This window comes from Etheostoma spectabile, chromosome 20 (assembly GCF_008692095.1).
Source record: "Etheostoma spectabile isolate EspeVRDwgs_2016 chromosome 20, UIUC_Espe_1.0, whole genome shotgun sequence".
NCBI classification, from domain to species: Eukaryota; Metazoa; Chordata; class Actinopteri; order Perciformes; family Percidae; genus Etheostoma; species Etheostoma spectabile.
In genome coordinates, this window is record NC_045752.1 from 22,279,804 (window position 1) to 22,290,976 (window position 11,173).

Below are 11,173 nucleotides of genomic sequence, written 5' to 3' on the forward strand. Positions count from 1 at the left end.
GTTTTTGCCTGTTCAAAGGAGGGTTATACGGGGGCCGGCAGGGGCGAACGCACTGCAACTGAAGAAGACACAATGCAAATAGACAAAACACAAGCAAATTCATCAAAACATCTTCATTCATTGGACAACACATGCGCAGCATTTAGCAAACACACTGCGAATACACACAACACCATCCTTAATATTTAAGCAGTTGCACATTTCTTTGTATTCCCAACTCGTATATATTCAAATCTTTGTTCTTGTATTTTATCCTATTATTGTTAAATGTATATTGTATGTATGTATATTGTATCCTAGTATTTCATTTATATTTATATCCTGTATTTATATTTTGCTGCTGTAACAATATAATTTCCCATTTTATTGGGATCAATATCTATGTATGTATGTATGTATGTATGTATGTATGTATGTATGTATGTATGTATGCATGCATGTATGCATGTATCTATCTATCTATCTATCTATCTATCTATCTATCTATCTATCTATCTATCTAATAGCACAAAGAAGCACATGCAGCTCCCTGCTGCTCTGTGTGCTGTCACGTGAGTGACTGTACCTGTCTGACTGTTGGGTGGAGCTCTGCTGCCAAACTCCCATCAGCCTGCCTCATCTCGTTTCTCTCCTTATGCAACCGCTCCATTTCATTTGTGCATTTCTCCTTTTGTGTACAGCGCACACTCTGACTGGAATTCAGATCTTCACCTGATCATGTGTTCCTGTCCCCCATTCTTCACACTGATCGTGAAGGTGGTACAATCAGAGATGTTACAGGAAACAAGCGAGGAGAAAGTGACACACTCATAACTTCGAGTTCTGAAAATCTAAATTTTAGCAGACTGCTTTCTTCCTGATCGAATCCAACAGTCATCTGACTGGTATATTAGGGTCTAGGACAGGTGTTTTACTGATCATACAGTAGATGTGTAAACCAAGGCCATAGAAAGAACGTGCGTGTGAGTGTGTGAATGTGTGTCTTTGAGTGTGTGTGTGTGTGTGTGTGTGTGTGTGTGACAGCCACCTTCCTGTTGTCGTACAGTCCAGGTCTGTCTGTCAGACAGGAGATGGAGAAAACAAGTCAGGTTAATAACTAAATAAATAAAAGTGTAGTTCCTTGGGGAGGAGGAAGGCCTGCAGGCAGCTACATGGTACAACTGCGCCACCGTGTGGACACACATCATAATTCTGTGATTTTATGTTGGCAGAAGGAGCCCATATACTCAACGTTTTCCTGTTTTAATTAGCCTAGTTTCTTGGATTTTCATGGCTTTTTATGGTACATACATATACAAACTACACTAATTACACTATTAAACAGTAAGATCTCAACACTGTACTGGATACACAGTCACGGTCATTCGGGGAGGGAAATATTAACCCCCGGCCTGGATGTGAATGTCTGAATATGTTTCCCCAATAATTAATCAATTAATACTAATAACTATGAAGAAAAAAGATCTTTTACTCTCTTGACTCAAAATAAGAAGCAGTTCAACTGTGTTTTTGACAGTGTAGTACTAGTAACCAGGTACGTTTCCTTCTCCACCGTTAGTCTAGTTGTGTCTCTGTCCTCTGTCCTCCTGGCAGCTTGGTTCATATGTTTCTATGACTCACCGTCTCCAACTTTTTGTATACAGTCTATTGTCTCCATAGACTCTATAACCTTTGTCCTTTTGTTTTAACCCTTGTGTTGCCTTCCCGTCAAAATTGAAAATTAAAACTTTTGTTGACGCTTTTCAATCAATGTTTTTAACTTTTTCTCATGTTTTTGTCCTTTTTTCCAAAAGACTTTTTGTCAATGTTTTCAACACTACGTAACACTAACAAGTCATTTTGGTAATTTAGTGTCAATAAACCTCATTTATAGGAAATTATACCTAATGTTTGAGTTAGAAAAGCTTAAATTAGGACTTATTTAGACTAAAATTAAAGGAAAGTATGTTGATGGATAATCACAGACTGGAATATGTCTATGTCATATGAATAAAAAAGGTTTATGTGAATATATTGAATAAGACAACCCAAAATGAATGAAAGTAGAGATTTGTACTTGCCAAAGAGTGTGTGGAATCAATCACGTTATTTTGGGTAATTAAAAAGATCATTGATATAGGAAAACGGGTCAGTTTGACCCAAGGACAACCTGAGGGTTAAAGGCTAGATGTGTGTGTGTGTGTGTGAGTGTGTGTTTGTGTCTTTGTGTGTGTGTGTGTGTTTGTGTGTCTGACAGCCACATTCCTGTTGTTGTACAGTCCAGAACAGGTAGGACCTGTCTCTCTGTCTCTCATACCTCTACATCAGACAGCAGCATGGGAGGAGCTCTGTGTCTGTTTACTGCTGTTAGATGGAGAAAACAAGTCAGGTTGATAACTGAGAACAGCCTGTAAATACATTCTTCATGTTTGAATATGAAAAGTGTAGTTCCTTTGGGAGGAGGAAGGCCAACAGGCAGCTACACGGTACAAATGTGCCACCAAGATTGTCATTGTTTGCTCTGCCTTGGCAAATATGTGCAAAAGTGTTGTCTGAGTTTTGTTTAAACTACAGTTTAATTGAATCTACTGTGAAATGACAATTGAAATAAATTCATAAAACAACTTTATATGACTTAACAGTATTTATTGAGAATTCCCAATGCACTGTGCATTAATGTAATGCTCATGAATGTACAATCATCAAAAAAAAAGTGTCTCACAAAGGAATAGATTAGGTCCATGGGTCATCCCCAAACTTTTGTGCAAATTATGACATGTTGTCAAATTAGTTTACATGACGAACATATGTCCTTCATTTAACACACGTACACAACAGGGGGGACACAGTTTAACCCTTGTGTTGTCCTCTCAGGTCAAAACTGAAAATTAACAATTTTTTGATGCTTTTTCAACACTTTTTGATGCTTTTTATTGCTTTTTTGACACGTATACTGTATGTACACTAATCCCCACTAGTTTTACACTATTTTATTTTTCAAATTGATGGTCAAGAAACTTGCATATGAAATTAAATCAACTTTTGTCAAAGTTTTTTGGGGGAAATAAAACTTAATTCTTACGAATTCTTATATATTCAACTTAATTCAATAAAGTAGTGAACTGATCCATTATATGGAACCATTCATGTAATATTTGGACAATTGGGATGAAAGAAATTTGTGATGTAGAAAACGGGTCAAATTTGACCCGAGGACAAGAGGAGGGTTAAAGCACTGCAATTTATAAGTGTGTGGAGCATAATGTCATCAGAGAGGCTGCAGGCATGTAGGGTAGGGTTTTTAAGAGCAAATATCAGACGTCAAAAATCTTAAAGGTGCTTTAGGTTAGAGAATTGAGTGGAAAGGTTTCTGATATAACTGGTAACGATTTGAGAGATAGATAAGCATTTTAGATAAGCACTTTATATGAACAGTAGTAGATGTACAATCAAACACTAATCAGCACACTAAGGGCAAAAACTAAGGAGTATCAGCAGAAGGGGTGTCCACAATGGAAGTGATACCACTGAACTGTACAGTTCTGGTTGTCACATCCCAGCATTTGACCTTTCTTTGGTCCAGCACAGAGACCCCACACAGACTTATTTCTCTTGGATGCTTTGTATTTTTTTGGCAGGCTGATTTCTTGGCCTCTATCCACACACTGCCAGTGGCTGTCGTATCAAACAATGCTTGGGAGGTAGGTGGTACTGTAAAATATTGCACCACAAGTTCAGGGCGAGGTAACTCCTGTGCCTTCTGGAGCTGTACATTCCAAAATAAAGTGTGAGTTATGCATAGAACCACAGAGTCCTTCAGTGTCCACACTACAAAATCACAGTATGACCATGTCTAGGGACAAACAATCCTTAGACAAACAAACTAGGGACAAACAAAAAAAATGCTGTAGTGCATGCATCAAGGACTGTGCAGTCCTTGTACTTTGCACGACATTTCACTTCAATGCAGCCTATCCCACAACAGGTGCAACTCATAATAGCATCTGGTGATGCTCCTACTTGTGGGAAGGCCAGGCAAAAAAACAAAAAGTTTGCACTATCATAGACACTATCATTGAGGAGGCCGTGATTCTGCCTGCCCGTGCTGCAAACCAAAGTGACAAGGTGTGCTGTCCCCTCGTTCTTTCAATCTGCACTGCCTGTTCCTCTGACACATCATTCTTAAGGCCTGGCAGTGCTTCTGCGGCACTGACAGGTCATTCCCACCAAGTCCAGTGCCACGACCATTTGCCTGAGACTGTAAGGTTCTGATGGGCAGAATGGGGTCTCTAAATTCCTCACAGTATTCTGGTAGCACACTCAAAATGGCGGATCTTGTGCCTGTTATTGAGATCCCTGTAGAATGTTTCCAGCTCTTCCGGTGTTGGTGTTTTTGTTGTTGTTTTGGCCGCACGTGTTCTCAACGCAGGACTGGTGTGGGTCTCACCATCAATGTGCCTGTTGAGAGACCTGTGTGTGACAGCGGCAGATGTGAAGTCGATGCGGTGGCCGACCTCTGAATGGACTTTGTCGATGACACAGGCATCAACCACAAAGAGCAGGGCTCATACATGGCCGCATGACTCAGCTCCACCTGCCATAAGGACGACCCACTGTGTGCCACCGTGAATGCATGACTTCTTAAATAAAAGAGGTAAATAAATGAAACAGTAAATAACATATATGACAAAGGTTATATTTTATTCACAGTTATACACTTCAGATTTTCCATTTGTCTGCAGCCTGGCCTGGATCACAATTACATACATACTCTGCACTCAATCAGTTTATGACCTGGCCTAACCAGAACTCGTTTTTCCACTTGGATCTCATTCATTCGGTCATGACCCAACCTTCATGAAAATAGGTGAGGGTAGGAACCAAAACTGATCGGTAGATTGAGAGCTTTGCTCTCTTCAAGATTGTACTTTTATTTACATACCTGCCACATTGTGCGGTAGCCAAATGTTTGTCCAGGTCCATGAAGTTTCAATCTGATGGTGATACTCATGGCGTTTGTAGAGGAATAATCCTTTGGCGGTACAATCCGGCTTTGTTCAATTTACATTTAAGAGTCCTCAAGCTGATGTTTACACCGTGTAGACTTGACATCATGAAAAGAGGGCAACATTTTTTTAAGTGGGGTCTCCACAGCTGTCTTTGTAATGGAGCACTTCAACCCAAAAGGCATCTGCCTGGCTGTTCTCCTTGTTTGTCCATGGGAGATATGCAACAGCCTGATGCTGTGTTTCAAGAGCTGCAAGATCACCAGAGTAGAGCTTCAGCATTGAGACTGAGCTGAGCTGTGGTTTTGTTTGTGACAGGATGACAGTCGGACTGAACACAGTCATAGATTTCCATATCTGGGAGTCTCTGTTGCACTTTGTTATGTTATACTGTTGTTGCAGCAAACGTATTTGGAGGAAAAGAGTTGACAATAGAAATGAATCATCTTTAGCTTTTCTTGACATATTTATTTTTTAGCTGCGAACACATCAGTCTCACAGTCAGACAGCCTCTGAGTTAACTACGGCAAAACAACTGGGACAAACATAATGACGCAAACGCGTCCTCTTAACCTGCACCATAGCGCTTCCCTGTGGTAGAAACATACACACAATACAGGCAAGGCAAGGCAAGGCAGCTTTATTTGTAGAGCACATTTCAGCAACAGGGCAATTCAAGTGCTTTACACAAAATCATTAAAACAGTAAAACACAAGTACAAACAGTTAAAAGTCATAAGCATTAAAATCAATAAGACACATGAATAGACAGTTAAAACAAAATAGAAACATTAGGACACATAACACAAGAATAAAAGTTACAGTGCAGCATAAGAAAGAAATGAGCATTAATTTAAAGAAGGCAGCATCAAAAAGAAAGGTCTTCAGCCTTGATTTAAAAGAACTGAGAGTAGCAGCGGATCTACGGTTTCTGGGAGTTTATTCCAGATATGGAGCATAAACTGAAAGCTGCTTCACCCTGTTTAGTTCTGACTCTGGGGACAGAAAGTAACCTGTCCCAGATGACCTGAGAGGTCTGGGGGGTCATAGTGTAGTAGCAATCAAAATGTATTTTGGACCTAAACCGTTAAGGGATTTATAACTAGCAAGAGTACTTTGAAATCAATTCTTTGAGACACAGGAAGCCAGTGTAAAGACTTCAGACTGGAGTGATGTGATCCAGTCTCTGGTCTTAGTGAGGCCTCGACCAGCAGCGTTCTGAATCAGCTGCAGCTGTCTGATTGATTTTAGGGAGACCTGTAAAGACCCCGTTACAGTAGTCAGTCTACTGAAGATGAAAGTGGACCTTTTTTTCCAAGTCCTGTTGACACTAAGTCCTTTAACCCTTGATATGTTCTTTAGGTGATAGTAGCTGACTTTGTAATTGTCTTAATGTGGCTGTTAAAGTTCAGGTCTGAGTCCATGACTACACCCAGATTTCTGGCTTTGTCTGTTGTTTTTAACATTGTTGTTTGAAGCTGAGCGCAGACTTTTTCCTTCATTTAATTTCAGAAAGTTCTGGCACATCCAGTCGTTAATTTGTTTGATGCAGTTAGTCAGTTTTTGTATTTGACTATAGTCCCCTGGCGATAAGGTTATGTAAATTTGTGTGTCATCCGCATAACTATGGTAACTTATTTTGTTTTTCTCCATAATCTGAGCCAGTGGAAGCATGTAGATGTTAAACAGAAGAGGCCCCAGAATGGAGCCTTGCGGAACTCCGCACGTCATATTTGTACGCTCAGATGTATAATTACCTATTGACACAAAGTAATCCCTATTCTTTAGGTAGGATTCAAACCAGTTTAGTACTAAGCCAGAAGTCCTACCCATTTTTCCAATCGGTCTGGTAATATGTCATGGTCGACCGTGTCAAATGCAGCACTGAGATCAAGTAATACTAAGATTGAAATTTTGCCACTATCTGTGTTGGTGGATGTCATTAAAGACTTTGACAAGAGCCGTCAGTGCTGTGGTGTGGTCGGAAACCCGACTGAAAGGTATCAAAACTGTTGCTTGATTGACAAGAATGGTTGAGTTGTTGAAAGACACTTTTTCATGATTTTACTTAAAACGGAAGGTTTGATATTGGCCTATAGTTGCTCATTAGTGACTTGTCTAGGTTGTTCTTTTTTAAAAGTGGCTTGATTACTGCAGTTTTCAGGGCCTGTGGAAAGATACCTGAAAGAAGAGATGTGTTCACAATCTGTAGAAGATCAGAAGTCAAACAATTGGACCATTTTTGAAAAGTCCCGTTGGTAGAATATCAAGGCACAGGTCGAGGTTTTCAGATGTTGAATAATGTCCTCCAGTTTTGTGGGTTGATTGTTGTGAAATTCGTCATATGGAACTAGTTTTGCTTGAACACTGTGACAACACATATCCTGAACTTGTATGGAGGCACTGCTGTTTGTCTAATCTTCTGAATTTTGTCTTTGAAGAAGGAGGCAAAGTCATTGCAGGCCTTGGTAGATAAAGTTCAGATGCTACTGGTACTGGAGGGTTTGTTAACCTATCAACAGTAGCAAACAAGCACTTGAATTATTATTGTTTCTAGAGATAATATCAGAGAAAAAGGACCTTCTTGTATTCCTCATTCTAAATTATAATGCGAGTCTCTCTTTATAGGTGTTTAATGGACCAGGAATTGTTTTTTTCGCCACCTTCGTTCAGCTTTCCTACACTCTCTTTTTTCTGTTCTCACCAGTAGCCATGTCTCCATGGAGATCTTTTCTTACCAGAGACAACTTTGACCTTAGTGGGAGCAATGGCATCAATAACTTTTGTAATTTTACAGTTGAAATTGTCTACAAACTCAGTGACTGAGGCCCAGAGAGGGCGGGGTGTGGAGAGAAAGCTGAATAATGTTTTCACTGGTGTTTTCAGTGTATACCGTTTTCGATTATCTTTGTTTGGACACTTTTGGGCACAGAGATAGTGCCGTTAAAGAAACACAGGAATGATCAGAGAGAGCAACGTCAGTCACCACAACCTTGGAAATGTTCAGACCCTTGAGACAATCAAGTCAGAGTGTGTCCCTTATTGTGCGTGGGCTCTGTCACAGCTGATGTCAGTCCATAGTTCTCAAAAACACACACAGTTCTTTGGTCCCCTTTCCTGGGGTTGTCAACATGAATGTTAAAATCACACCGCAATGATTACACAATCAAAGTTAATACGAGTTATAGACAGCAGTCAGTGAAGTCATCAATGAAGGTTGCACAATATTTAGGTGGCCTGTAGATATTTGAAACATCGCTTGAGGGGAAGATCTTAATTGAAAGCCACTATTCAAAAGAAGCAAACTTTCCATAACATATTTGCGTACAGTGGAATGAGTCATTAAGCAAAATGGCGACTCCACCTCCTTTCTTATTCACTCTATTCTCACTCATAAAACTGAAGTTAGGGGAGCTGACTCGATGAGAACAGCAGCACTGTTGTTATGGTCTAACCAGGTTCAGTTAAAAACTCAAATCTAGATTGTGTTTTGTAATAAAATCATTGATTAAAAAGGATTTTCCTGCCAAAGACCTGAGTTTAGTAAGGCTAGTGTTGTGTGTTTTCATTTTTTGGGACAGGCTGTAGCTGAGGAATGGATGCAAAATTTGCTAAGTTTGCAGTTAAGTGCTTATTCACCATTCTTTTCCTATTACCTATCACAACATAATTGAGGAAGAGTTGAATCCACAGGGCCCGGGCTTGTCTTGGAAAGTCATGAGTGTCTCTAGGCCTGGGCCAAGGCCCGGCACATCAGGTCATGCTTACTGGATTTTGCACAAAGCGTCCTTATCAGTCTGAGTGGAAAGAGTTTGTTTACTTCCTGGCAGAGGAGCCCGGCGTTTTACTATTAACCGGGTTGAACCCGGCGTTTTATTTTTGCCAGGGTTGAGAGATGGGGAAGGAAGGGGTGTAAATTTGGTTCCAGCATCTACCAGGTGATTCATGTGGTCAGTGAACTCCACATGGGGGTAGGGAAAAGAGGGAAAGGGTGAGTGGAGCAGCGATGGCTCCTCAAAGGATTTGGGGTTGGTAAGAGTGTTAGAGGTCTGGATGGGTGAAAAGAGGAGTTGAGGTTTTGTATCTGTGCTCTGTGGTGTCCCAGGGTCAAATCTTTGCTCTGGGGGCTGTGGTGGATCACTGCCACACTTTGTTGGTCTTCCTTTTGTTTTGATTCGTCTTGTCTCGTGTCCTTGGCAGATGTGTAGCGCAGAAAGTAAAGCAGATTAGAGGTGAACAGCTTTACTCCTGGCTTGTTAAGGGAAAGTCTATCTGCTTTAAAAAGATGTCTGCGCTCCCAGAAAATGTTTAAATTGTCAATGAACTGCAGAACAGTACAGCATCATATTACCTAGTATGCAACTGAGGACATAATGAACATATTTGAACTTGTACTCAGGTTACTATACTCTAAGCAAAAAAAAAAACAGAATGAATGTGGACCCCTATGATACACATAACTCTTTTCAAAAAGAGCACATGAAAAAACCTCTTCAGTTTACATCAAAGTCACTCTTCCTCAAGCTGGGTTCACTTTTGTGTAGTTTTGCCTGTTTAATTGTCCAATTTACAAATTGACAAGACACACACTCACACACACACACTCACACAGACACACACACAAACACACTCACTGCTGAGCTAGGGACCCTAGGAAAGACAAAACACCATGCAGGATGTCTAATCCGAGGCGATCACTGGGGCCACTAAGTGGATCAAATCGTGCTACAACCTGTTCAATGATTGGGCTGTCCAACATGTAGTGGTTAGGAGGTACAGTCACTCTGTCAGACCAGTCTCCCATTGGTGTCCTTTCTGAAGCAGAGGCTTCTGCAGTCCCAGCACCATCTGAATCAGCATCACCTCCTATTCCTCCTGCACCATGAACACCTCCCTCTGGTGCAGTTCTGGCACCAAAGATGTCCTGCATGGCAGTGCTTGGCCGTCCCTGCTGTTCCACGCAACCTCTTACAAAAAGCTGCAAGGGGCTCTGATGCCTTTCTGTCCGCAACCCATGGTTGTTATATTGCCGTACAAAGGCTGTGATGTCCCTATTGAGTCGCGGCAAGTAGACTTAATGAAAGGTGCATCTTGTTGTCAATGTCCACAACACCATCACTCTCCAGGAAATTGAAGAGGTCATAGTATACATTTGTTAACTCACGCCAGTGACTACACATGTGCTTTAAGTATCCTAGACAGGAAAAAGGGGTGTCAACAGTTACATGTATGGGACAGATGATCTGACAATTGAAATACCTGATGACTTTATAGGTCATCATAACTAACATCTTCACGTGAGAGTACGTCGTTTGAGTTTTGATTTGAGAGCTTATAAATAGGTGAGGGAAGCTCACCTGGAGCTTTCTTTCTGCAGTCAGACACCTGAAAGAGCAGTTGAGGCTAGTCTTTGTTTGGTGCTTTTAGAAAAAACTGTCACGTGTTCTTTGATTTGAAAATGTAGATTTCTGTCACCTGCCTGTTTTCTGAGGGGAATTAATTAATGTTAACCTACTGAAGGTGTAACAGGCCCCAGGCGTGAGGCCTGTGGTCAGATTAAAATGTTGTTCTGAAAAGAACAGGAAAATGATGAGACCGGCAACAAGTAGTGTGTTTCCTTCTCTCGCTTCTGCCAGACTTTATTTTCACATAAACATGTCTTCTCAATGTATTCTCAATTTCACATTTCTTCTCAACAGAACATCTTTAAGTTACTATAATCACCACATAACTCAAACCCAGTTTTCTCTTGTCTGCTGCTTACAGCTTTGATAGCTGTACTAAGCTAAATAACTGCAACGTTACTAGTTACCACTATGATTAGGTACGCGCCTATCTCCGCTGTCGCGGCTGCTATTTTAGTTCCGGTCGACGCGACTTCGGATTTCGTCAGACGCGTGCGGTGTTACAGAAAAAAATGCGTCTCTTGTTTTGCTGATGGCGGATTTTCCGTGTTTTTTTATCGGTAACACCACCGGAAGAACCATAGATACCTTCTCGTTCAGTCATCTTCTTTCCTGTTGAACTGTACTGGCCGCGTGAGCGCCGCCAAAAGTGTGTTGCTCGTAAAATCGTTGTTTTTGCCAAAGGTGAGTAAAAACATTCTTGAATTTGTAATATACATTTAGTTGAATTGCTAAACTACAAGTGAATGAAATTTCAATGAATTTGAACGACGACCTCGGGAGT

General features: G+C 40.8%; 1 long non-coding RNA gene across 1 annotated transcript in view; it reads left to right on the forward strand.

Moving 5' to 3' along the window:
• The window catches only part of LOC116670687 (uncharacterized), a 17,689-nt gene extending 7,375 nt beyond the window's left edge, over positions 1 to 10,314 (forward strand). The window contains exons 2-3 of the long non-coding RNA XR_004327094.1: positions 9,529 to 9,536; positions 10,302 to 10,314. This is a non-coding gene — a long non-coding RNA (uncharacterized LOC116670687). The remainder of the gene's footprint in view (positions 1 to 9,528; positions 9,537 to 10,301) is intronic.
• Positions 10,315 to 11,173: the final 859 nt, after the last annotated feature.